Source organism: Serinus canaria, chromosome 3 (genome assembly GCF_022539315.1).
Source record: "Serinus canaria isolate serCan28SL12 chromosome 3, serCan2020, whole genome shotgun sequence".
Classification (NCBI taxonomy): Eukaryota; Metazoa; Chordata; class Aves; order Passeriformes; family Fringillidae; genus Serinus; species Serinus canaria.
This window is the reverse complement of record NC_066316.1, coordinates 93,259,938-93,284,228: the sequence shown is the minus strand read 5'-3', so window position 1 is coordinate 93,284,228 and position 24,291 is coordinate 93,259,938. Positions and strand designations below refer to the sequence as shown.

General features: G+C 40.6%; 1 protein-coding gene across 1 annotated transcript in view; it reads right to left on the bottom strand.

Annotated features, from left to right (window-relative positions):
• ERICH1 (glutamate rich 1) overlaps positions 1–24,291 on the bottom strand; it is a 131,642-nt gene that overhangs the window by 1,749 nt on the left and 105,602 nt on the right. The gene's annotated exons all lie outside the window — the stretch shown is intronic.

Genomic DNA, 24,291 nt, shown 5'->3' with positions numbered 1-24,291 from the left:
GACACCTAAGTACCATGCTTCTGTCTGCAGAGAAAAAGTGTGAATATCCTCATGCTGGAGAAAAGGGAAAGTGTAAGGCTGTTTATCATGCAGCTGTAGAAACAGCCAGGTTTGTGAGGAATACAGAAGAGATGCAAACCAGGGAATGAGAAGCAATATTGCTAACAGACAAATATCCTTCTGGAACAGTAAAGGGATATTTGTTTCAGTATACCTGAATCAGGCCAAAAGTCCATTTGCCCCAGCATCCTGTCTCTAACAATGATGTTTAAGAAAAGAAACAAGGCATGGAGTAAGTCCAGTGTGGTACTTCCCATGGCATGTTCTGCCAGCATCAGCTTCCTGTTCTAGAGACTATGTCAGCATCTTTGGTTTAAAAAGCCTGATGGACTTCTATTCCACGAGTTTTCACTATGAATTCAACTTTTCTCCATAAAATGTATTTAATTTTCTCTTTTTTTTTCTTTTTAAATGTAATGAGAAAGAAAACCACACAGAAAACTTAGCTTTTATGCAGAAGAAATTAGGAATGTTAATAGCATGATGAGAAACATTATATGGGTCACCTGGTCGTATTCCTATCAGTGGAATGATGCCATCCACTGCAAAAGTTCCCCCTTATATCTCACTGCAGGACAGCTCTGTGCCCATCTGAGCAGCCTCTTAGTTTCCATCCATCTCTGCCCACAGCCAGGGTGCCCAGCACTCAGGTGAGCTTTTGCTCAAGCATAGACCTTCAGGGGTTGATGGAATTTACAGTAATTTAACTTTCTCTTGCTGGCAAGGGATAAAGGTCAAGTCCAAAAAGCCCATTAAGCATCTCAAGTGTTATTGTTATTATATGATACAGACACATAATCTCCTGCCCTTTAAATGTTTGGCAATCTATAATCTGTGACTATGAGAATGCCAGTGGAGTCCAGAGCCCGAGAAATGTACTTGGTTTTTATTGTAAGGAAATATACAATTATATATAGTATAGAAGCATACTATGGATAATGCAAACAAAGGCACTGAGAAAATTAAAAGGTGCAATGGCACTGGGGAAAGTATAAATACTAACTAAGCAACAAAACTGTCCCAAATGCCTAAGAGATGGAGGTAGAGTTATGGCTCATGAAATTATGACCATGTATTTTCCATAGAATTCTGTAGGAAAAAAAATTGTTATTTATGAAAGTTGAAAATTTAAAATAATTTAAATGCAAGGTATTTTCATCTCAACAAAACTGCACATGAATCTCTTATTCAGACAAAAAAAAAATGCAATTAGGAGTTTTGCTTACTGTACTTTGGAAGTCTTTAAAATGTGGATTAAATTATATTTACTCCTTACATATATAGTTTTACTGTTGATTTGACCTTGATTTCAGTTTATTTACCTTGCTTCTGATACATGCAAAATTAAAGTAAAAGTGCTTTAATTCTGAAACTGTGTCCACAGAGGATTAAAGGCAGTTTTGCTAATACACTTCCAAGTTACACCTGTAGGTGGTTCAGATCCTTTTCCTGAATGCTTCTATATAATCAAGGCTGGTGTGACATGCTAATATGGGAGACTGCTGTAGTCCTGGATAATGAGAGTTAGGAAGAGATCTATGAATATTTCTACAAAAGTTATTACTCAGTTTTGATTATTAATTAGTTTTCTAATAAAGTATGCAGGAGTCAGTGGCATTTGCCTAAATTTCCCTGGAGTATTTGCCATTCCTATTAATTTTCTTTAGCATGAAAAAAAAGTTCCCATGGACAGGCTAATGATGCAAGATGAAGTTGTGTTTTTCTTTCTATGCTTAGAGCAAGTAGCTGAAACCTTGACCTCATTGATGTCATTGATAAAGTCTTCCCTGACTTTAGCAGAGGTGTATTTTAATTCAAAATAACTTCATACAGAAAGGAGAGGAAAAAACCCTGAGTATGTGCAGTGTAGAAATATCAGTGTAATCTAAAGAGGTATTTTATCAGATTAGTTCTTGGTTTCTCTCTTATGCCTTTGAGATCAGTATTAAAAAGAGATTTTGTTATCCAGTTAAATTTCACAAGAGAAGGATTCACTTCAGTTGGTTCAAAATCTAGTTAAAGGAGTGATTTTTTTTTTCCATGACTCTGTTCCCTTGATCATAGCAGTACCTAACCTGAAAGGAGACCTTGGGCTCACCCCATTTCTTCTGACAGAGATTTATCTAAAAATGTTACTGAACAAATATTTGAAATTAAGGGCATAAAAAATCTAGTGGATGTCAGAACAGAATCTTAAGTTCTGTTTTGGTATTATTTATCTGATTGTGTAGATGATTTAAATTTAGAAAAGCTGTTAACAGAAATTTAGAAAACAGTTTACATGGCTGAGTCTTTTCAGTTTTCATTGAATCATGGAATCATTGAGGTTTTCTTGTCTCTAATCTTAGCTTTAATGACAATAGTTTTCTTAGCATTTGGCTATTCCAAAAGCAAGGCACTAGCATGTTAAGCCAGTGGGGATTCCCCAAGAAACTGGCAGCTTGCTACTTTACAATTTCCTTCATGTATCCCCAATGAGATGTAAATCTACAATAATCTAGATCTTCCACCTTTTTTACACCACCTAAAATTTTAGTTCCAAATAAATTTTCCCCCAGGTGTTCACTAATAACACACTCAGTTTTACTTAACAGAAAAGTCTACTGTAAAGCAAATACAGGTGAGAGTTACTTTCTGAAAGCTTACATTGCTTTTTGTGTGTTATGCTTAGTGTAGGACAGGTACCAGAGACTATATCCCTTATGTTTGGCAGTAAGGGAATATAACGCTTGCTTTAGCCACAAGGGGCTTATGCCAATATAGGAATTTAGTTTAAGCTAAAGCTGGAGAGATTTATACTGGCTGAGAATTTGCTTATGCTTTAAGAAGCCTACTTTTCTTTAGAGGGTTCAGAGATTTTAGGAAAGGCTTTAATTAGAAGAGTTTATATTTTGTAGATATGTTTGCATACCAGTACTTATTTTTCGTAAGAATTTTGTAACTTAAATTTGCATAGCTTTTATTTAGATTTAAAATAATGTAATTTAATTTTTTTTCCATAGCTTTCCCTGCCTTTATTTCATCCACTGTTGATGAGTTTGCATGGTCACCTATTACAGCTATACTGTAAAATCACTAAGGTTTTGGAAATTCCACTGTATTTTCCTCCTGACTTTAGAAGCTCACTGCATACTTTACATAAATCCTTTTGCTTTTAATACCATAATAGTTTTCGATATAGTTGTCCATTTGGTCAGGAATTGATATTTATTGCAAACAACAAAAGAAAAAAAAAATCAGTTACTTGGACCCAAGAAATTAATATACTTCAGGAAAGGTGAAGATTGACATCAAAATGAATAAACTTACATTTCCTATGAGGGGAAATGTTTAGTTTCAGAAATAGCATTGCCTGATGTGTCTTGTATTGTGTCTGTTGTGCTGTGGTATAGTGCTGTAATCTCATCATTCTGCTTCGGCAAAACCGTTTTCAAAACTTCATATTTGATTTGGCAATTCCCCATTAACCTCAATGCTGATCTTGCAAGTAAGCAGCCATTATGTGTGCCTACAAAGGCAGTCATCCTGCATTTTACTTAAGAAGCAGAATTCCCTTTGAATTTCAGGGTAAATAACATTGGTTTAGCTGTCCTGTGCAAGGTTTCTGGATGAGCTCAGTAGCATAGGAGCCTGCAGTTGATCAGTTTGCCACTGCCTTCAAAGGCAAGTATTGAACTGTTCCAGATGGGACATGATAACTCAGCTCAGGCACCAAATTAATCTATTTTTAAATGATAAATTTTATTGACCCTCTTGTGTTCTTTGCAAAGAAAGATTTGACATCTTGATGTAATATTGCACCACATCTTTTTTGTGTACACTGATGAAAACCCATCAGTGAGGTAATTTCAGAGGGAAGTCAGCACATCCCATTAACCTGTGCTGGGGTCTGGGTACCTGGTGCTCTGCTAAATCCTGGTTTGCAATCCAGAAACATTAAACTTTCATCGCAGTTTAACCTAAATCACCAGCTCCCTAATGACAGGGTCTGCAAGTTCCCTGCTCTGCAGCATCCCTGGGTGTCACAGTGCCTGGTTGCTGGGAGATGGGAAGCTGCCACTTACCCCCTCATCAGCCCAGTATTAAGAAAACAATCTCATTTTTCTAGTCTCCTTCAAAGAGCTTTTGGTTGCCTGGCCCTCAGTAAGTCTTTTCAGTCTGCACAGATGCAGCAAGGGTGATGTCCTCTGATGGGTGACTAACCACAGAGACCTAAGGGTAGCACATCAATTCCCAGTTTTTTCAGTGACTAGTGTGTCCATATTACAAGTATTCATCATGCTACTGAGAAGATTTCCACAACAGGCAGGACCTGAGCCCACAAAAATGAGGAATTCCTTTCATGATGTTTCTATAAGCATCTGGTTTCTGCCTAGAAGAAGCCATGTGCCTCTTCACTACCACTGCAAGAAAGAATGAGAATTTTTTAGGTGGCAGGTAGTTGAATGTATAATATGTTACATATTTTTCTTTAATGACTTGATCCTTGTGTTCTTTAGAGATCTGGAGGCATAATTTTACTGTGGGATTCTTAAAGATTTGGACATTACAATATCTCTGACAACAAGGGTAACAACAAGTAGGCAAAAAAAAATTTCTTAACATAATTACATAAAATTCCAAAGAAATTCTGCAGGTCATACATATATGCATATTTTCTCCATTAAAAAAGCCTGCAGGGAAATGCCTGAGTAAACTTGTGAATTACACTGGCATGAGATTCAATTTATTTACTCAGTAAAAATACCCATCCTAGTGCTGACCCCCTCCTGTGAAAAAAGCCACTGGCATTTCTCCTGAAGGTCTGTGGAAACATTAATGTAACACTATTCAAATCTAGGTGTTTTTTTTCTTTCAGTACTATCCCAAGCATGTGTTTTGATGCAAATGAGTCAGGGAATAGCTTACAGAAACCTCATGCACAAAAGAGATTTGAGTTTTTTTGTTTGTTTATGGGGGTTTTAAATTGCTTTCTGAAAGCAGGAGAAGTTAATAATGCTTCATAATCTTAGATGAGAAGCACCATGTCTAAATTGTACAAACACAGCTGGAGGGTGACTTAGATGGTGACTACTCCTTATCTACCCATATTGTTAGAGCAAGCAGCTGCACTTCCCATGAGTAATTCCTTGGTATGCTTACTAGGAAGATACAGATTATGATCAACTGCCCTCTAGATATCCAGCACAGCCTAACTGAATATGGGTTTCTTGTAGTTCCACAGCCCACGTTTTTGCATGGAGGAGTTTGTCACTATTCCTGTAGAACTACATCTTTCCAGGTATACTGTCTTTTCTCTGCAGGCAGACATTGCTCACAAAGTTAGGTCAGCAACAGAAAATATCTTGATTTCAAAGTGGTCATTCTTACCAGTTTAACTGGTAAAAACAGTGACTTTGCCAGTAAATTTGCTTAGCTTGACACCTGGCAGGGTAGTCCAGTGCAGTGGTTAACAGCATGAGTACCACCTCTAGCACCAGTGGCAGTACCAGGGGAAGACAATTCAGTTTCACTTCCTAACCCAACTCTGCAACTGCAGGATATTGAAGGAGACCCATGATTGCAGTGATCTGTTTTTCAACCACAGAAGGAACAAAACTATCATCCAGCCAAAAAGAAAATAAAAAGTGGCATATTCTATTTAATTGAACATTTATTAGTTTTTTTAATGCATCTATCAAAATTACTGTAAGTGTGATATTGTGCTATAAAGCTGTATGCTATTAAGTTTAAAATAATCTGTAATAAATTTGTCATGCTTATTTCTATCACCATTTTTGTTATCTGGTATTTTATATTTCCCATCTGTGAATAACCAAGATATCTATGAGTAAGCAATGTTATAAAATGCACAAATATTCAAAGCAAATAGTTTTGTGCTGTCTTTAAAATTTGATATGGAAGAATGATTTACAGTGCCTGAAAAAATGCAGTTTGTAACAGAACAAAGATGTTCTTCATCTCAGAAAAACATTGGTATTCAAAACTTCCTTGCTGACTCCCTCAGCCACATCTCATAAGACATTTCATTGGAAGCTATTGAACAGAAATCTAAAACTCAAGACTTAACACTGCCAGTGCCTATGCTAGTGTTACCAGGCTGCTGCAACATAGCATTTGTTTCCTTTAGTGAGGTTTGCAAGTGGTGTCTTGAAGATATTAAGTTGTGGACGAAAACTGAATTGAAGCTTAGTGAGCTCTTATTGAACTGGCACTGCTGAAAAGATTGTGGCTGATAAGAAGTTAACCTATGGCACAGTAAAACAAAAGAAATATGTTACTAAGGTTATGATGTGACCTGTAGAAAGTAAAAAAAGTGAAAAGTTAAATTTTATATTCAGTCCAAAATCACTGTCTATGGTGCAAAATGTGACATCCAAAGTGGCCAGCTTTACTCAATAGCTAAAAATTTTGTTGTATCTAAATGCAGTGTAAGATAACAAGGTGGAAACGTTAAATTGTAGTTCCTAGAGCTTTGTGTGGCCCCATTTTTCCTTAAATGTTGATCTGTGTGTGGAATGGCACAGGATTACATGGGCAAAAAAAACTCATTAAAAAAACTGCACATGGATGAGCCATTCTTTTGTATATATATTTTCTGTAGAATCACTCAACTAGTAAAAATCCTTTTTTTCTGGTGCTACAAGCTACTTCATTAGTCTTTTTATTTGTTTACTTGTTTGGTTGTTTTTTCATCCTTGTAAATACTAGGACAGGGATTCTGTTTTTTTAGAGGTCAGCAGGTCTGGGTCTGCAAAGCAGAGCTCCTGACCTCCAAGATTTTGTAGTGGAGGTCAGGAGGTCAGTCTCATTGCAGAGTTGTGCACTGGACACACCTTCCCTGCACTTCAGTTTCCACAGAAAGCAACCCAATCCTGCAGCATGTAAGACAGTCACAGCACAGCCCAGGAGAATTCCCCACATTGTACCCCCCCTAGCAGGGGTGCACCTGGCAGCACAGGGAGACACAGTCTTCCAGAGGCAAAGCATAAGTGCAAGACAAGTGAGAAGAGTTAAAAAGAAGCTGAAAAAAAATGGGCAATTGAAACCAAGGCTGGAGAAAAGCAGTGCAATCAGATCTCAGTATTACAAAGCACCTCATTTTGCTTCCTTACAAAGCTGGAACAAGAGAGAGATCTAAATCTAATCAAACCAAGAAGAATGCTTGCCTTAGTCCTGGGAAGAAAGCAAATCAAATAAACAAACATCAGAGACTGAAAATTTCAGATGACGAAAACAAAATATAAAGTGTTTATTTATTTTTTACTGCAGTAATTTACCTCCAGTTTAAATTTTGGTTTTGTTACGTGACTCTTACCAAACCTCAGTTCATTCACTTGCAAAACTGGTATACTACTTACCTAGCAGGATATGAATAGATGTGTTACATTCTTTACTTGTTTCAGAAATGCCTTTTGAGATTCCTGAGTAAGGGGCACAAACTATGAAGTATTGTTACTATAACTCTGAACTTTGTATTAGGGACCTGACACAATGAAAATAACAGTGACCCACTTGAATCAAATTCTGTATTTCTTCTGAAAACTTGCTGGGATTATCCATAAATATGAGCATGAGAGAGGACTATTTAAGCACATTTAAGGAAGGAAAAAAGTGTGATCAGAGGTAGATACTATTTTTTTTTTAAATCCATGTTTAGACACCTAAAGGGGATGGAATTAAAAGCTGCTGAACAATTCCAGATGTCAGAATCTTGAAAGAGTGCTGGAAAGACTTCTGTCCCTCAGCACCAGGAAGCAACTGGCCTGATTCTTAACTGTGGATTCAAGTAATCCAGATATTGAGTTTTGAAGATGCTGTCTGAAACCTCTTGACATTTTAAACACCCAAATCCTCTATTAGTAGAAGTTAGCCTTTTCTATACCTTGGAAGATCTATGGGACAGCTTTCAGTAAACAGTAGTAAAACCATGTTTTCTTTTTTTTTTTTCTGTGTGGAGAAATAACTCCCTGAATCTCATTCTTTTGGATCAACTGTAGGCAACGCTCTGCTACAAATACTGACTGCTAATGTAAAATGTTGAGCTGCAGTCAGCAGACTCATCACACTCTAAATATTTTAGCTTGTAGAAAGAAATGCAGTGTGGGAGTAACCTTTTACTCCCTTCTACATACTTGTGGAGGCTTTCTGCCCTTTTGCACAGTTGTAAGTGATTGAACATAAAGCAAAGCTCTACTGGGGGCTGTGGAGCACAGCTGGAAGCAGAGCAGAGCAAGTGACTCCATTTGCCTTCCTGCCAAGTAGTTTAAAGGGTACCTTTAGCCCCAGTGTGTGTGTGTGTGGGGGGGGTGGTATTAAATGAGGTTTCTGTTTGTCCTGCCCAGGGTATGGCTGAGTGAGGATGCTCAGTGACTAATGATGCATGGGGGAGGATTTTCTGCCCTCAGGAGACCCCATACCACCCTTTAACCACAGCTGGGACTGCCTGGGTCAGGGCACACATCCCTGCTGGGTCAGGCAGAGGTGCTCATATTAGCTTTCAGAAAATCATGTGTGTGGGAGGCATCCAGCTAGTGCAAACATCAGAATGGACACTCCCTGAGATTTATATACCAATGAACAGAAAATACTCTCCTGCTTCACAGGTATGTCTGAGGTTTGGTCCTTCCCTTCAAGGCTGAACAGTCTATGGAGAATAAAAGAGCCAGTGAAGTGCTTACCACTTTCTATCTAATGCCTGATAGCTGATGACTGAAGAGGATGACACCACCTAAGTGAGCCCATTGTACCTCCACTTACAGACTGAATTGACAGCAGCAATAATACCTCACATACATTCATTTCCTGCCTACTCAATGAGGAAATGATGTGCATTTGTTGTAGTTAAAATACCACAGCAAGCCAAGCTAGGGAATCACCAAATTATCCCAAACACCAATACAGTATTTCCTCCTTGTACTGTCAGATCCCCTTGGGCTTAGCCTTTCCATTTTGGGGGCTTTGTTGGTATAACTTAATATAATTTCCCAAACTATGAAAAGGTGGAAAAAAGTATCATGTTTTTTGTCAGTATATTTTGTTAATATAACTGCATTGTCATCAAAACAGCACTCCTAGCTAATATTACCAGAGCAGTGTTTTCTAGCCTCAGATGTAGCTTTTTTTTTAGGCAACTGAGAAACAACAGCAGATTTGGTCACCTTGGAATTTCTTCTGCTTCATATTGGGTGTTCCTGCAGGAATAGGACATCCATCCTCCTGCACTGCCAGCCAACTGAGCCATTCTGGTGTCTTTGAACATATGTCAAGAGAGGATCGAAACTTCCAAAGTGAGTAAGTTTGGTGACACAAACCAACAAGGCAGATTACTTCTTTGTGTGAAGCTAGTAAAAGTTTCAGTGGAGGTATAGAAGTACTTTGTAGATATCATATAGATCAAAAAAAACTTTCTAAAATTTGTATTGGGTTTTTATGGCAAGGTTTTGGTAATAGAGGAGCTACAGGGGTGGCTTCTGGGAGCAGCTGCCAGAAGCTTCCTCCATGTCCAGCAGAGCCAATGCCAGACAGCTCCAGGATGGATGTACCCCTGGCCAATCAGAAATGGTAACACCTATGGGATGATACAGTTGAGAAGGGAAAAGTTAGTAATTAAGTTGTAATTTCAGCCAGAGAAGAGCAGGGTGAGAACATGAGAGGAACAGCCCTGCAGACACCAACCAGGGTCAGTGCAGAAGGAGGGGCAGGAGGTGCTCCAGGCACCAGAGCTGAGATTCCCCTGCAGCCCGTGGTGCAGCCCATGGTGAGGCAGCTGTGCCCCTGAAGCCGATGGGGATCCACAGGGATGCAGAGATCCACCTGCAGCCCATGGAGGAGACCCACACTGGAGCAGGAGGATGCCTGAGAGGAGGCTGTGACCCTGTGGGAGGCCAGTGCTGGAACAGGGTCCTGGCAGGGACCTGCAGGCCTTTGGAGAGAGGAGCCCACACTGGAGCAGGTTTGGTGGTGGGATTTGTGACCCTGTGGGGGACCCAGGCTGGAGCAGGCTGTTCCTGAGGGACTGCAAAAGTGATCCACACTGCAGCAGGTTGGGGGGGACTGATGCATGTGGGATGGACTGATACTGGAGAAGTTCATAGAGAACTATTTCCAGTGGGGGGGACCCCATGTTGGAGTAGGGGAAGGACTCTTCTCCCTGAGCAGCAGCAGAAACAACCTGGGATCGACTGACCATAACCCACATTCCCATCTCCCTGCACTGCTGGGGGAGGAGGTAGAGCTGGAAAGGAGGAGTGGGGAGAAGATGTTTTTAAGATCCTTTTTTATTTCTCATTATCCTGCTCTGACTTTTTTTAGTACTAAATTCAGTTAAAATCCCCAGTTTGAGTCTGTTTTGCCTGTGAGTGATCTCTTTGTGTCCTGAAATCAACCCATGAACTCTTTGGTACATTTTTCTCTCTCCTCTCCAGCAGCAGAAGGGAGAATGGATTTGGTGAGTACCTGGCATCCACCCAGGGTCAGCCTATAAAAAATATAAACAATAAGCTCATTTTTGTTTTGGGTTATGCAAATACACTCTGTGTTGCATTCATAGCTATGAGGAACATAAAGTTACTTACATATATACCTACTTGTTAACATTTGTCTGCAATAATAAGAAAGTATTATGAACAGTTAGAACAAAGCATGGCTGTTGACTCACTAGCAAAAAGGAAGACTGTGATTGTGTATGTAAATAGGTTTCAATTCAATAGCGGGGGAAAACTGCATTTCCATAAAAGAAACTAGGAAAAAGAATATGTATATATTTTATAGTCTCGTTTATACATTCCTTACATGGTAAATAAAACTCAAAAAAATATCTCACTGTTCAGCATAAGAAAAATTGTTTCACATGAAAGTTTTATTTCAGTCCTACTTGAATAGCAGAGCAGTGAGGAGAAGTACCTAAACTGAATTTTGGCCTTTAAAAAAAGTAGAGTTCTTTATATGTAAGACATTGTAGGGCAAATGTGAAGCAGAAATTAAAATACATATTTTCAGTATGTTCTGTTTGTATTTGGGCTAAATCCATAAAAATAACTGCAGGTCTGCCAAAACACAAGAGAGAGAGAGAGATCAAACTAAAATGCCCTGCAGGACTGCTGGGCATAGGCCTGTTTGGCATCATGTGTACTCACATCTGTGAGCCTGGGGTGTGTGTTCAAGGACAGGATCTGTTTCTCTGGAACAAACCCTGCACACCGAACCTCTCCAGGAGCTCCACAAAGGACTGGTAGTGGCAGCTTTCCCTGCTCCACCCAAGATTTCACAGCAGTCCAAACTTGGCCACCCTGGTGCTGCTGGAAGACCTCAGACTGCCTGCCCTCAAGGCTCCTCAGTGTTTGGAAAGTTTCTGAAATAGCTATTCCAGAACATAATTTGGGCGTACATCTTCTCTGTATGCTCCTATTTCAGAGTAGGAATGCTTTTTTTGGTCTGACTCTAATTCTTATTCAGAGCTAATTCAGAAACTGGGTGGCTGAATAGAAAATAGGTATTAAAAAATTATTCTGGAATAATAGTCATAGCTCTCATTTCTGCATCAGACACATTATTGGGAATGCCTCTTCCAGTGCATTTCCACATGGAGGTGAGCCCTGAGTGTTCTACCACCTGTTTTTTTCCCCATCAGATAAAGAGAAATCCATATGCCACAGTCCTGAGAAATAAATGAAAACCCTTTGAAATTAAATGCTGCTTAAAACTGAAGTTATTTTGACAATAGATCAATCAAAGGTATCACGCTTTACTTATGGTGCCTGAAGAGTTGAATGCTAAGCTGTAGTTTCTGTTGCATCACTGAGTTACTCATTGGTTTAAACTTAACTAAAGATGATTCACGGGCAATTAAAAATGGCAAAAAAAGAGAAATGCTACCCTAGTGTGATCCAACAGGTAGGTGTTGTCAGGTGGAGAAACTCAGGCAGCAGGTGTGTTGTCTCAAGCCCAGTCTCACCAGCAAGGCAGCATGGATGCAACCAGTCTAAACCACAGGCAACAGCTCTTGTCCCCATGCTTGGGAACAATGTACCAAATTTCTGTAACACTCTCCAGGCAGTGCAAAGCAGATGGAGTCAGCTCTGCACCCTTGTGCCTGAAGGACACTGCCCAGGAGGCCCTTTATAGCCTTTTGTTTACCCTGTCTGCCTCATGCAGCTCCACAGCGGGATGCCAACTGGAACAGAAATGCTGCTGGACTGAAGGAGCTAACCAGTTTTTTGTTGTATATATTACAGTGAATATCTTTTCTAGTAACAAAACAGGTTTAGATTGGACATTCAAAGAAATTTCTTCACTGAAAGGGTGGTTGAACATTGAAATGGGCTTCCCAGGGAAGTAGTGGAGTCACTATCCCTGGAAGTGTTCAAAAAACCGTGTAGATGCAGTGCTTAGGGATATGTTGTTGTCATGGACTTGGCAGTGTAAGGTTAGTTGTTGGACTCAATGACCTTAGAGGCCTTTCCCAACCTCAGTCATTCAATGATTCCTGGTGTCACAAAGCGTGGAAGGAAAGGCACTGTTGCTGTGATCTTGGGCAACTATCCTTCTCCACAGTCAGCAGTCTCTTGAAGGACAAGTGAGATTAAGACCTGAGCTGAGGTGGTCTGAAGCTCTTACTAGAACAGACGTTCTCTCCACTGCCCTCACAGGGAGACACCACGGGCTCTCCAACAGATGCTCTTACAGTATGTGATGTTAGCAGCTCCATAAACACTTAAGTCTGTAGTAAAATAATAGCACAGGGCAACAATGGGAAGGCTGAACTTTCTCTAAATCTGAGCTCAAGATGAAAAAGGCAAGATCTACACCTGTCAAAAGACAGATGTCAGGCTGTTGGGACTCTCACAGTTACTGCTAGAAGGCCAACAAGTAATAAATAATCACAAAGTCAGTCTATTAATTTCCTTACTAGGGCTGGCCAAAAATAGGCCACTGCTATTTGTAGCTGAGAGAGAAATAGTGGATGGGTACAGAGGAATAAATTGCTGTCATGAATTATAAGTTAATGGGCATTGAAAATGCTAAATTATAGATATTAAGTAATTATGCAAATTATATTCTTTCACCTAGTCATTTATTTAGAGGAAGCACTTATATAGTATTTTCACAGAGTGACTGCAGTGTCAGAAACAGTCCTATTGATGTATAACCTGAAGTATTAGAAGTAAACAAACTCCTGTTATAAATGGTATTGTCTTCTTTTTAGGAACCTCAAAGCTTTTCATAATCTTAACAACGTCTTAAGGTGGTCCTCAGAAATACAAGGATGGGCAACCTGAGGCACAAAACTGGTAAGGGAAGTAAGACCCAAGTTTTTCCTCTTCCCAAGTTTCACGTACCAGTTTCACTGCAGATGGCAATGCTTGGCTTAACCTGTTCCCATGCCCATCACCCAAGGCTAGGCTACCCAGTGCCCCCAGCCTGGCTGTGCTCCTCAGGTATATCTGCATGACTGCTCACTGGACTTCTTCCACATAGAAGATTTTTCCTTTTTTTAAAAAAAAAGTGCTTTAAATAGTTTTTAACATTTTTTAACTTATTTTTTTAATTACACGGTTGCCTTGGCAGGAATGGATGGTGGCAGGAGCAAGCCACAGCAGTAGAAGAACTGAGGATAATGTCAGGATGAAGCCCCCAGGTGAGGCAGGGGATCTGTGCTCTCTACCCGAGAGACTCACTGAGCCCCCCCTTACCCTGTGAAGATGGCAGTTCTCCTCTTCATGCACTGCTGAAGCATTGTTTTGCAGGAAGCTGGGTGAAATCCAGCAAATACATCTTTGTTTTTCAGTCTGGTCACATAAAATTCTCTCTGGGTTTTATGGTTATGCTGGCTGCTCTCTCTTCAGACTAAATGAGCAAACAATTAAGTGTCCCACTGCTCAGCCAGACCTAAAGCAAATGGTAGTGACTGCCAAGGACTAGACTGACTATAAACACTAACACTGGGAATTAATTAATTCAGGATTTATATGTGTGTGCAACTTATAGAACAGGCAAAATTTCAGCAGAAAGCCATGCAGACAGAAAAATTCATGTTTGTAAGTCAGAAAGAAAACCAGAAAACCACTTTTTGGACAGAATGCTAGCTGAACACCAGGGCTGAAATATGAAAAGGGAAATTGGCTCTGTATGATTTTCGTGCTTAGGAGAACATTATTTGCCAATAAACATAATCATATCCAAGAAATAGCTGTCATCATTTTCTCCTATGGAGTAGGGTGCACAGATCACTGCACACAAGGCAAATTCTTATAATGAAAAGAATGAAAACATAAGATAAGATCTGATGCATTTGAGGCCTCTACTTGGGTATTTCAAAGTTGCCCCTTAATTTGAAATCAGAAAACTTTGTCATCCAAACTGCAAGTTCTGCTGAAACTGCCTGTAGCTCTGTCAAAGCCTGGCAGTGGTGACACAGCCCTCAATGCAGCCCAGGCCAAGGCACAGACTCACTCATCCTGCGTCCAGCAGAAACTCTTAAACCTCTTCTTTTGCTGGGAGTTGCAGCCTGAAGAATCTGTGGCCACTACATGAGATTTTTATTTCTTGCTCGTTGAAATGAAACCATAGTTCATACTGCAAGCTTTCATTAGAAACTGGGATGAGACAACTTGAAAATAGGATGATTTCACTGTCTTACCACATATCCTGCCAACCTCTGTGTGGGACTGGCCATGCACTAGCCATGTGAAAGTTCATGGGAAAGGACAGGTAGGTAAGATAGGACTTTACCAGCTGTGAGGGACAGGAGCGCTCCCCACAATCTGAAGGACAAGTGAAGAACCAGCTGCCCAGATCCTATCTCATCACCAGAGGCAATGATACCCAACTCTCAGCTTTTTTGATCCATTTGAAATCTTAAATGTAAATCATATAGTAATCCCTGGAACAAGTATTGGTATGAAGAGGCTTTTTTCTTTCCCAGATCTAATTATTTTTCCTCCCTTCTTTTTCCCAATTCCTGCTCTGTTTCCTCTCTATCATTCTCATTCCTGTTTAAAACTTTCTGCTTTGCACTGTTCCTTTCAACAGAGGAAAGAAATAATGTGGTCCTTCATTTTACTGTCCTTTTGTAGCAAAATCAGGAGAAGGGAAGAGAAGCACATTTACATTTCTGCTAACTACTGCTGCTGCTGACATTTATATTTATTTGGTTTACACACATTCTAATTAATACAAGTAGTAAAGGGGAGAGCTCAGCAGTGAAGCTACAAAAGTTTACAAGTTGCTTTCACATGTTTATTGCTTCGCTAAATCCCAGATCCCTAATCATCTTAGCAGATTATTCCCTGCATTCATAATGCTCTGCTGACAACGAAATGTAAACAGTCTGCTGCAATGGGAGAGGTAAGATCTATAGAGAAGATCTCAACATTACATTTTGTTTCTGTTCCTGGTGTCAGAAAAAACAAAACAAAACAAAACAAAACACAGTAATACAAGCCTCAAGTGAGTAGTTTTTCTGCAAGTGAAAACAATCTCACTGATCAAAAATTGTATGAGTATATATCCAAAGAACATGTTATCCCACAATTATTAATTGTTGAATACAGTAGCCAGCACTCCAGTGAACAGAAACAATTTCTCCAAAAAGAGAATGTGTAAAGTTAGTCACAAAAAACCTGTCCAAAACCAGTTGTAGTTTGAGGAAAAAATAAATATCAAAGCATTAATAAGTATAATTTTATATTAGCATAAGGAATAGGGGTCCAGAAGAGCTCTCTACTGCTCCTCTTATGTCCTGGGAGCTTTTAGGGAGATACACTCATAAGGAAGAAGGAACTTCACTATATGACATTTCCTTTCTGTGATTAGAAAATGGAAATTCTTTTTCCTTTTATTCCAAGAGAGATGGGATTCAGAAAAGCTGACTATTTTTGCAGCTTTTAATCTAAACTACTTTTTTTCCCCTATCTGCTATACTGCCTCATGACAAACTCAGTATTTTTGTGTCTCTGCATAACATGCTGTATCTTCAAATAGTGCTGAGTACCACAGGGAAGATGATCCTACTTTTACCTGGACAGTGTGCAGGTTAAAGGTAGATCATACCTCAAATTACATCCTATACTCCTGTGAGTGGGCCCCACTATGAGCTAGTTTTGAGTGGCATTCACCCTTAGAAACTTGATTTTCCAGCCTGGAGCTGACCTCTCTTCAGCCAGCATTTGTAGGAATCAAACCAAACCAGTCAGATAGACTGCAGGGCTTCCAAGCAAATGAGCACACACCAGTTGGCCAGGTTGCACCTACATGTACTCAGCTGTGTATTCAATTAAACACCAAAAAAGAGCTTACACATTTTGTTAGTTCCCTGCAATCATTAGGAATTTCTCTGCCCTTACCAGTTCATACCACAATCACAAATTTTTAAATAAGTAGGCACTGCTCAATAACTTCCAGCTGTAAGAAATGGATCTCAGAAGGACAGAATCATTTATTCTGAGTTCTTGAGCCCTGAGCAACAAGTTCAATTTGTTACACATCACGTTAGACTGCGAGGCAGTCCGGGTTGCTATAGGGAATTCCATAACAAAAAGAATTGATATGTATTCAAATAAAAATATCTTTAGTCTATTCTGCAGTCAAGGAAGGCAAAGCCTATTCATAGTCTCCTGATACTAGTTCAAAAAGCCATCACTTTACAGACAGAAACATATAGCCTGTTTTCTCATTACCACCCATCAAGAGCAATGACAGCCTGACTGACAGACAATTTCAGTGTTCCCCTAAGCCCTCCATCTTCAAACCAATATTTCACAGGTTCAGCATATCTATTACAGCAGGAAATTGCCAGTTTATTCATGGGCATTTGCAAAGCTGACCATTTTGTTCAAAAAATGGTCCCAGTATGGGATGTCCCACATGTATCATGTGGGACCAGTAGCTGAAGCCTGCAGCTTTTCACTGATATTTTCCCCAAACACACATGAGCAATCAGAAAGATGCAGCCTAGCTGATCTCTGTAGCTCCTTGTCAGAAGAGGTGACTGGTTAACACAGCTCTTCCAGGTGTCTAACCTAACCTGTGATTAGATTCAATTGATCTATTGTGATTGGTAAGGTTAGATAAGATTAGATCACTCCTGCACATTCAAGGAACTGTGCTGCAAGAGGAGAGCCAAAGCATTCATCTGGATCTGAAGATCTTCCCTGAGCACAATGCTGGCTCAGGGAAGCACTCCTACAGGAATTTTACCCAAAAAGACATCTATTACAAGGTGGGAATTGTGACTTAGTGCTCCAACTGGAAGAGAGTTTCAGCCTTGGCCACTCAGTGGAAGGTTTCATGTGCCAAATATCCTGGGTTGTGTTCTGATCTTAGAATTTTCTTGGAGTGTATGTAGGCCTATAGTTGCAGATCTTTCCTGAAATTATCCTCCAGTGTGACATTTTTTATGGAGTATAGCAACTAAATAGCAGAGTGCAGGCCAAACCACTGGGCCACGTAGGAAAGCTTAAGCAGGAATTAATTTAAAGTACTATTTGGATCTAATCCCAAATGCAGGAGTTCAGGTATTTAATTGCAGTGCAGCTGTTTGTGCCACTGTGCCAGAAGAAAAAAAAGCATCGAGGAGGCTGGGAGAGCAAGGGCAGTATAGCCTCATGGGGTGGCACAAGGAAGAGAGGGGTGTATTGGGAAATCATTTGTATAGTCCTTCTGTAATCAGAAAAATAAGAGTTTGCAGTGGTCAGTCCTGCACTAAATCACTTTTTCCTTCTTCATGGCAAAAGTCAAGAAAAGGACCCCTCATGCAGACAGTGAACATCCCTCCTCTTGTGCCTGCTTGCTGGGAGCAAGGACAGCACTGAAGCATCCTGGCAACAGCAAGGCTTGGCTGAATATTTCAGCTCAAGGCAAACACAACAGGATCCTTTAAGGCAGCAAGATACAAGTGCTTCTCCTCAGAACAGACTGTGCTCCTGAGTTGGGCAGTTTCATATTTACCATGGAGTGAACCTTTACAGGTTATCTGTTCCTGAGCTGTAGCTAACACATAATAACTTCAGAGGATATTGTGCCTACAGGTCCATAATCCTGAGAACAGCATCAAGCTCAAAGGCCTGAGAAAATAATAGCAATAACTTATTCAACAATTAATTTTAATTAGTATTCCAAGATGAGTGGACGAAGGAAATAAACAACTAAAAATTTTATCCTAAAGAATCATTTGCATTTGTTTAGAAGACCTCTGCAGCTGTGCCAGGTTAGCATGCTCTCTTGCAGGAACTCATTAATTTAAGAAAAGCCATACCTTGAAATAATTTTTTACCAAATAGATGGAGAAATGGCTGATGGATCCAGATGGCTCTGTGATACAACTGTTTTCCTGCTGAAAGCAGCAGTAACAGGCAAGACAGCAAAGGTTCCCAGCTTCCTTCCCTGCTGGGCTGTGCCTGAAAGTTTCTTTTATTTCTTCCTTCCTCTCAAGCGTTACTCTAGTTCCTGTTTTGACTTCAGTTTCTCTAGGCTCTGTGTACTGGAGTTTTTTCCTGTTTCCCTTTGGAAAGGAGCAGTTCACTGACTTCCCCCACAAGTGACAGTCCTGACTGTGCATTGGTGTTGTGGGCTCTGCTGAGGGTGCTCTCATTTCTGCCACACCAGCCCATAAAACACTCTTGCTCTGTCTTACAATTACTTTAAGCACAAGAGAGCTTCAGCTCTAGCACAACTGGGGTGTTGGGCAGATTCATGGTGTTTTGGGGGGATTTCTTTTCTGTTTTTATTGGTAGGTCAAAATCCCCATCACATGGCATCTCACTTGCATTTTGGGGACAGTCTTAGCAAGAAACTAGGCTCACATTTTGAGGTTTTATATATAGATATATAGATAAAATCCCAAATAATTATCTGTTCATATAGGGATGTGCCTGTGCATACATTTTCCAGGAGCTGTATGTCAGAGCTGTTGATGATGTCCAGAGGTTCTGGATAAGTAGCAGATGGATAGTGCCCAGGAAGGGAATCCATAAACCCCTAACCCTGGAGCACTTGAGCCCACTGTCATTTAACCTTTCTGGCTCAACTCAGTGGCTCCATCCTCACACTGCCCTCAGGAAGGATGTGCCATTCGTGAAGCCCTGAGTAAAATGAAACTGCAAGTTGCTATCAGTTCTTCAGCTGTTATTTACAGAAGTGCTGTCAGGTAAAGAAGAGGCTCTATAAAGTGAAACAAGCATGCTATAAGAAGCTCTGTAAGCTCTGTAATTGTACATTATAAAATGCACAGAAGTGCTGTAAGGTGAACTAACTGGCGAGGAAGTTGCTCCTGAATGGCTTTTGATTTCATGTTGGTCAGAAGTAAAAAATACTGACTGGTTTTATGACCCTAAGTTGAGCCAACTGCATTGCTATTTTTTTTGTAGTAGATTAAATAAGAGTCCAAAATCAAAAGTTAACCTGAGGTGAACAGTATGAAACGTAGTGAGTTTCCCTTGTCAAAGACTATTACCAAAGCCCCAAACATAGGTGATCCAGATTCCTCCAACATGATGATGGGCACTTGAAGACCATGACATTGAAGTAGAACACTTTGGCAAAATCTGTTGAAAATAATTGAAAAAGGGTAAAAGGGTTGTCTTGGTTGTTGTTGTTTTTTTTTTTTTTTTTTTTTTTTACACAATAATACACAGAAATAAGAAAGTGACCTTTTTGCCTCTAAATGTGGCCCAAAAGGCTGCCTGTGGCTCTGGCTAGCCCCGAGCAAGGCCAGGGCGGTGCCGCTGTCCCCGGAGGCAGAGCTGTGTCCGTGCCGGGCGGCCCAGCGGGGCCAGGCTCTGGCCCGGGCCGGTGCGGATCAGAGCCGGGCTGGTGGGGATCACGGCGTGCACAGATCCGAGCTGGAGCTCAGCTCCCGGCGGGAGGCAGCGCCCGCCCAGCGCGCTCCCAGCGCGGCGGCAGCAGCGGAGCCGCAGGCCCCGCCGGGCCCTCTCCTCCCCACAGGCCGCGGGCGCTCCCCGGCCCGGTCCGGCGGTGCTGGCTCGGTCCCACCGCTCCCACAGGCATCGGGGGGCCGCTGGGGCCGCAGTGCCGGCCACAGGCAGGCACAAGGGACGGGGGAACACACGACGCCCTGGAGCTGCCGCTGTCCTCCTCTGCCACCCCGGCCTCAGGACACGCAGGGGCTGCGCCTCAGCGGGAACACGTAAATACGCAGTGGTTACAACATGACAACAATGGTAGATGCGGTTAAATTGCTCTATGTTTTTAAGTCATATAAATATATTGATAATATAAAACACAAAATCACATCTGATAAATACACAAACGCATTTTATGTATTACTTATATGAAGCATAAATATATGTATATGTTTTATCATGTACATAATACATTTATAAAATAACTATATAATGACATACGTATGTAAAGATTACTATAGTATATAGTATACAGTATATATGCAATGTCAGTTTATAAGTAACACATATTATATTATATGTCGTATAATAGATATATATTGCTAGGTAACATGTACAGTACTTTATTGTATATATGTCATATAATAGACATATATTGCTATGTTTTATATGACTGTATTTTATATTTATACATTTTACATAGTAGCATGCATATAATATACAGTATATGCATTATATGCATTGTATGTACATAATACAGTATTTGTGTTGTTATTATTAGACATAATGCTATATGTATGCATAAACCTCTCAGCTGGAATACATGAGGGATCTGTCAGATTCGGCTTGTGCCTTGCAGTGCCAGGCAGTTTTGTTACTGTCTGGAAAGACTGCAGTGGTTGCACTGAAGAGGAGGCACAAGGAGAGCAGAGGTGCCCAAATGTACCTTTTATAAAACTTTAAAAAGGGCATTGACACTGTGGTGACCAGCTCTTGCATCTCTTCATTTTAGTACTGGTTTTCCATAAATTGCATTTTCAACCTAATTATGTAAGTGGCAATGACAGCATTATGTAGCAGCTCTTTTACTGTTACCCCACTGCTGCAGGATATCCCTGCCTGACATATTTGCCCAGATGTTTGTTATTTTCTTTCTATGGATTGTGTTTAGTTCCCAGGAAATAATTCAGACAAAAATGAAATATTGAGTAAAGATTTTCTGAATATGGCTCCTTCTCTGAGAATGCTGGCTGGTAGGAGACTTCCCAGAGAGTGGTGAGATTTATGTCCTGGGATAAGAACGATGCACATCATCTTCAGAGCTGTGAGGCTGCCTCCACACAAACATCTGAGAAGCTGATTATCTGAAGAGCTTGGAAAGTGTTTCTTGCACAAATGTGCTCTTTCAGACTTTCAAGATAGCAACTATCGCTGCAGTTGCTTCTTGCAGGAAGGCATCATTGAGAATTCTCTAGAAAAAAGACAGTGATAGTTATTATGCAAAGGATGGTGTAGGGGTGGCGGAGGTTTCAGGTGGGAATTTGAGAAATAGCTTTGGGCAACTGGGCACAGGCAGAAATGTGTACAGACAGCCAAGAGCAGTGATTGATTTCCCAGTCTCCAACTGCACCAACATTCATCTGATCACACTGGTCTTTTTTTATTATGATTTATTTATTTAGGGTGTGTATTTTCCTCTGTGCTGTTCCACAGAACTGCTTTTAGGTGAATTTATGACAGGACTATCAGTTTCTTCATTTAAATTGGCAGGAGTCCTTTCTTTCTTCCTTTCTTCCTTTCTTCCTTTCTTCCTTTCTTCCTTTCTTCCTTTCTTCCTTTCTTCCTTTCTTCCTTTCTTCCTTTCTTCCTTTCTTCCTTTCTTCCTTTCTTCCTTTCTTCCTTTCTTCCTTTCTTCCTTCCTTCCTTCCTTTTCTTTCCCGCCACTTCCTTCCAAGTTCATACTCTTAGAAGGATCAGGAAGTAATCGCACATAAAATGTGGATTGCTAAATAACATTTAGTCCAATTTTTTCATTATTGATATTCAGAAACAACTATACAACATAAGAAAAAAATCCATCTGGAGAACTCAAGAGTTAAACACAAAATTATGGCGTTTGTAATGTTGATTTGATGGCAGATTTGCATTAATTTAGACCCTAATCCAAACCAAATAAGGTCAACACCAGGACAGTCATGGTCAGGAGACCTTCTCTGCTGCCTGTGGAGTGCTGAGGTGCAAGTGATGAAAAATTTTTATATCAGTTTTGATGCTGAAGGTTTGCCTTGTCCAATGATTCCCTCTGGTACCTCTGCAGGGTGCTGACAAATTCAGTGGGGTTGAATCAGTGTGACTAACATTTGAATATTTCAAAACTGATAGAGCAATACTGGAGCTATTTAAGTTTGGAATATTTTGAGATGCCTTGTAGAGTTCATCCCACAAACTGCACTGCCTCCTGCTTTGTATTCTGTGACGCCAGTCAGCTATTCCTTTGAAGGGATCTTATTAACAGACTCCCCCAAATTGTGATGTCTCATAGAGTCACACTTCATTTTAGTATTTCTCTCTGACAATCTGCCACTAAAGAGAGAGTTATCATCAGTTTATAAATTAATTACAGAGTAATTTCAGTGTATCCCCATATATTCTCCTGCCCTATCCCGAAGAGTATACCACTAAGTGTAAAAGAAAAACTCTTCTGAATGGGTCATATATAGAGTTATATAATTACTATACTACTAAGTATATAGAAAAACTTCCTGATGGGTTTTTGTTATCTTGAATCCTTCCTATAATAACCACCCATCCATATGTTGCCAGTAGGTTTGACAGCGTGAGGATGTGTTTGTTATATGGGGGTGGATCTTAGCTCACAGTGCTGCTCTGGGACCACCTCAGAGGGTTGTTGTTACAGCTGTGGGGTGGTGGTGGGTGCCATGCTGGCTCTCCTCCCTGAACACACCCCAAAACCTCCCAGTGATGTTGTAGCACCAGGACCAACTCAAGTGAGCATGTGGTCAACCCCACGGTAGGGCTGCAGCACGCACAGGGAGGGTAGGTGTGCATTTGCAGGCAGTCCCAGCCATAATACAGCAGGAAACATCTCTCACCTGGTGTTTTAACAACGTGAGTTTGGCACACATTGGTGCCACCAAGTCTTACTGGGGACTGTCATTCTTATGGATGGTGCACAGTGAGGTTCTGACAAAAGAAGGCTCCATGTAGGGAAAACTATACTGGAGATTGGTGTCTCACTGCAGGACCTGAGGCTTTTTGTGTTATCCCAACTAATCTATCTTTAGTTTGTGGACTGTTTCAACACAGAGGAATTTCATAAGACGTGTGCTTGCAAGAGGGATGTTGCAGAGTTCTACGTGAGCTGTTAGAAGTATTAAAGCAGTTAAAGAAATATATTAGTGACATAAGGATATGCACTTAAATCAGAACTTAGCTACATATGCTAAATCCAAATGTCCAGAATTGGAATGAAGGCCCAGAGTGAAGCAATAAACCAACACACACCCTCTCCTTTTGTACACAGAAGTACTTGAAACACAAATCCACCACAGAAATCCCCTGTCCTTCCCACTGTATGAAGCAGGCTTTGGTCTATGGCACTTGTGTATGGATTTGCAAAGCTGCTCTCCACACCTGTAGCCTTGGTGCAATTTCTGATTCTTTATATTGTAAAGGAGCAAACTGGGCCACTGCAGAAAGCCTGGCCCTCACATTTGTGCCCTAGCATTTCCTAGGGCTGCAGAACTCCACGTGTTCCTCCGTACACCCTCCTCAGACACGTTAGCCAGCAGGATGTGTAATGTGCAGAGCTGGAGTGGGAGACCACAGCACACCAGAAGGAGCCTCACCCAGGAGCTTTTGCATCAATTTTATAGCCTCTGACTTCTTTAAAGATATTTAGAGTTGTTTCAAAGTGACAAACATTACCTTATTCCCCATAAGTTGTTCCACAGATGAGGAAGTTTTTTGGCATTGATAGAAAGATGATTCATGTGTCTAAACCACTCAGCCTTGTTATGTGCTCAGCTGGTATATGGGAGTCATACCCAGGCAGGCTCCCAAAGAAGAATATACCTCATCCCTTGTCAAAAGAAGGAAAAGTTAAATTTGCTAACACTACAGTTTTCATAGGACTTAAAAGGATAAGCAGCTGGGGCTAAGAGGTGATCTATTTGCATTTGCAGGACTCTGCTCTCTTCCACTTCTTCATTTCTCTTATAAGCACAGATACAAGGGGTTGACCAAATCCTCACTTGTTCTTACCTTGGGAAATTTTCCTGATTTGGCAAAAATAATTGTGCATTAAAAAAAAAAAAGTTTTTTTTAAATGCAGGAATTTGCACAGGTG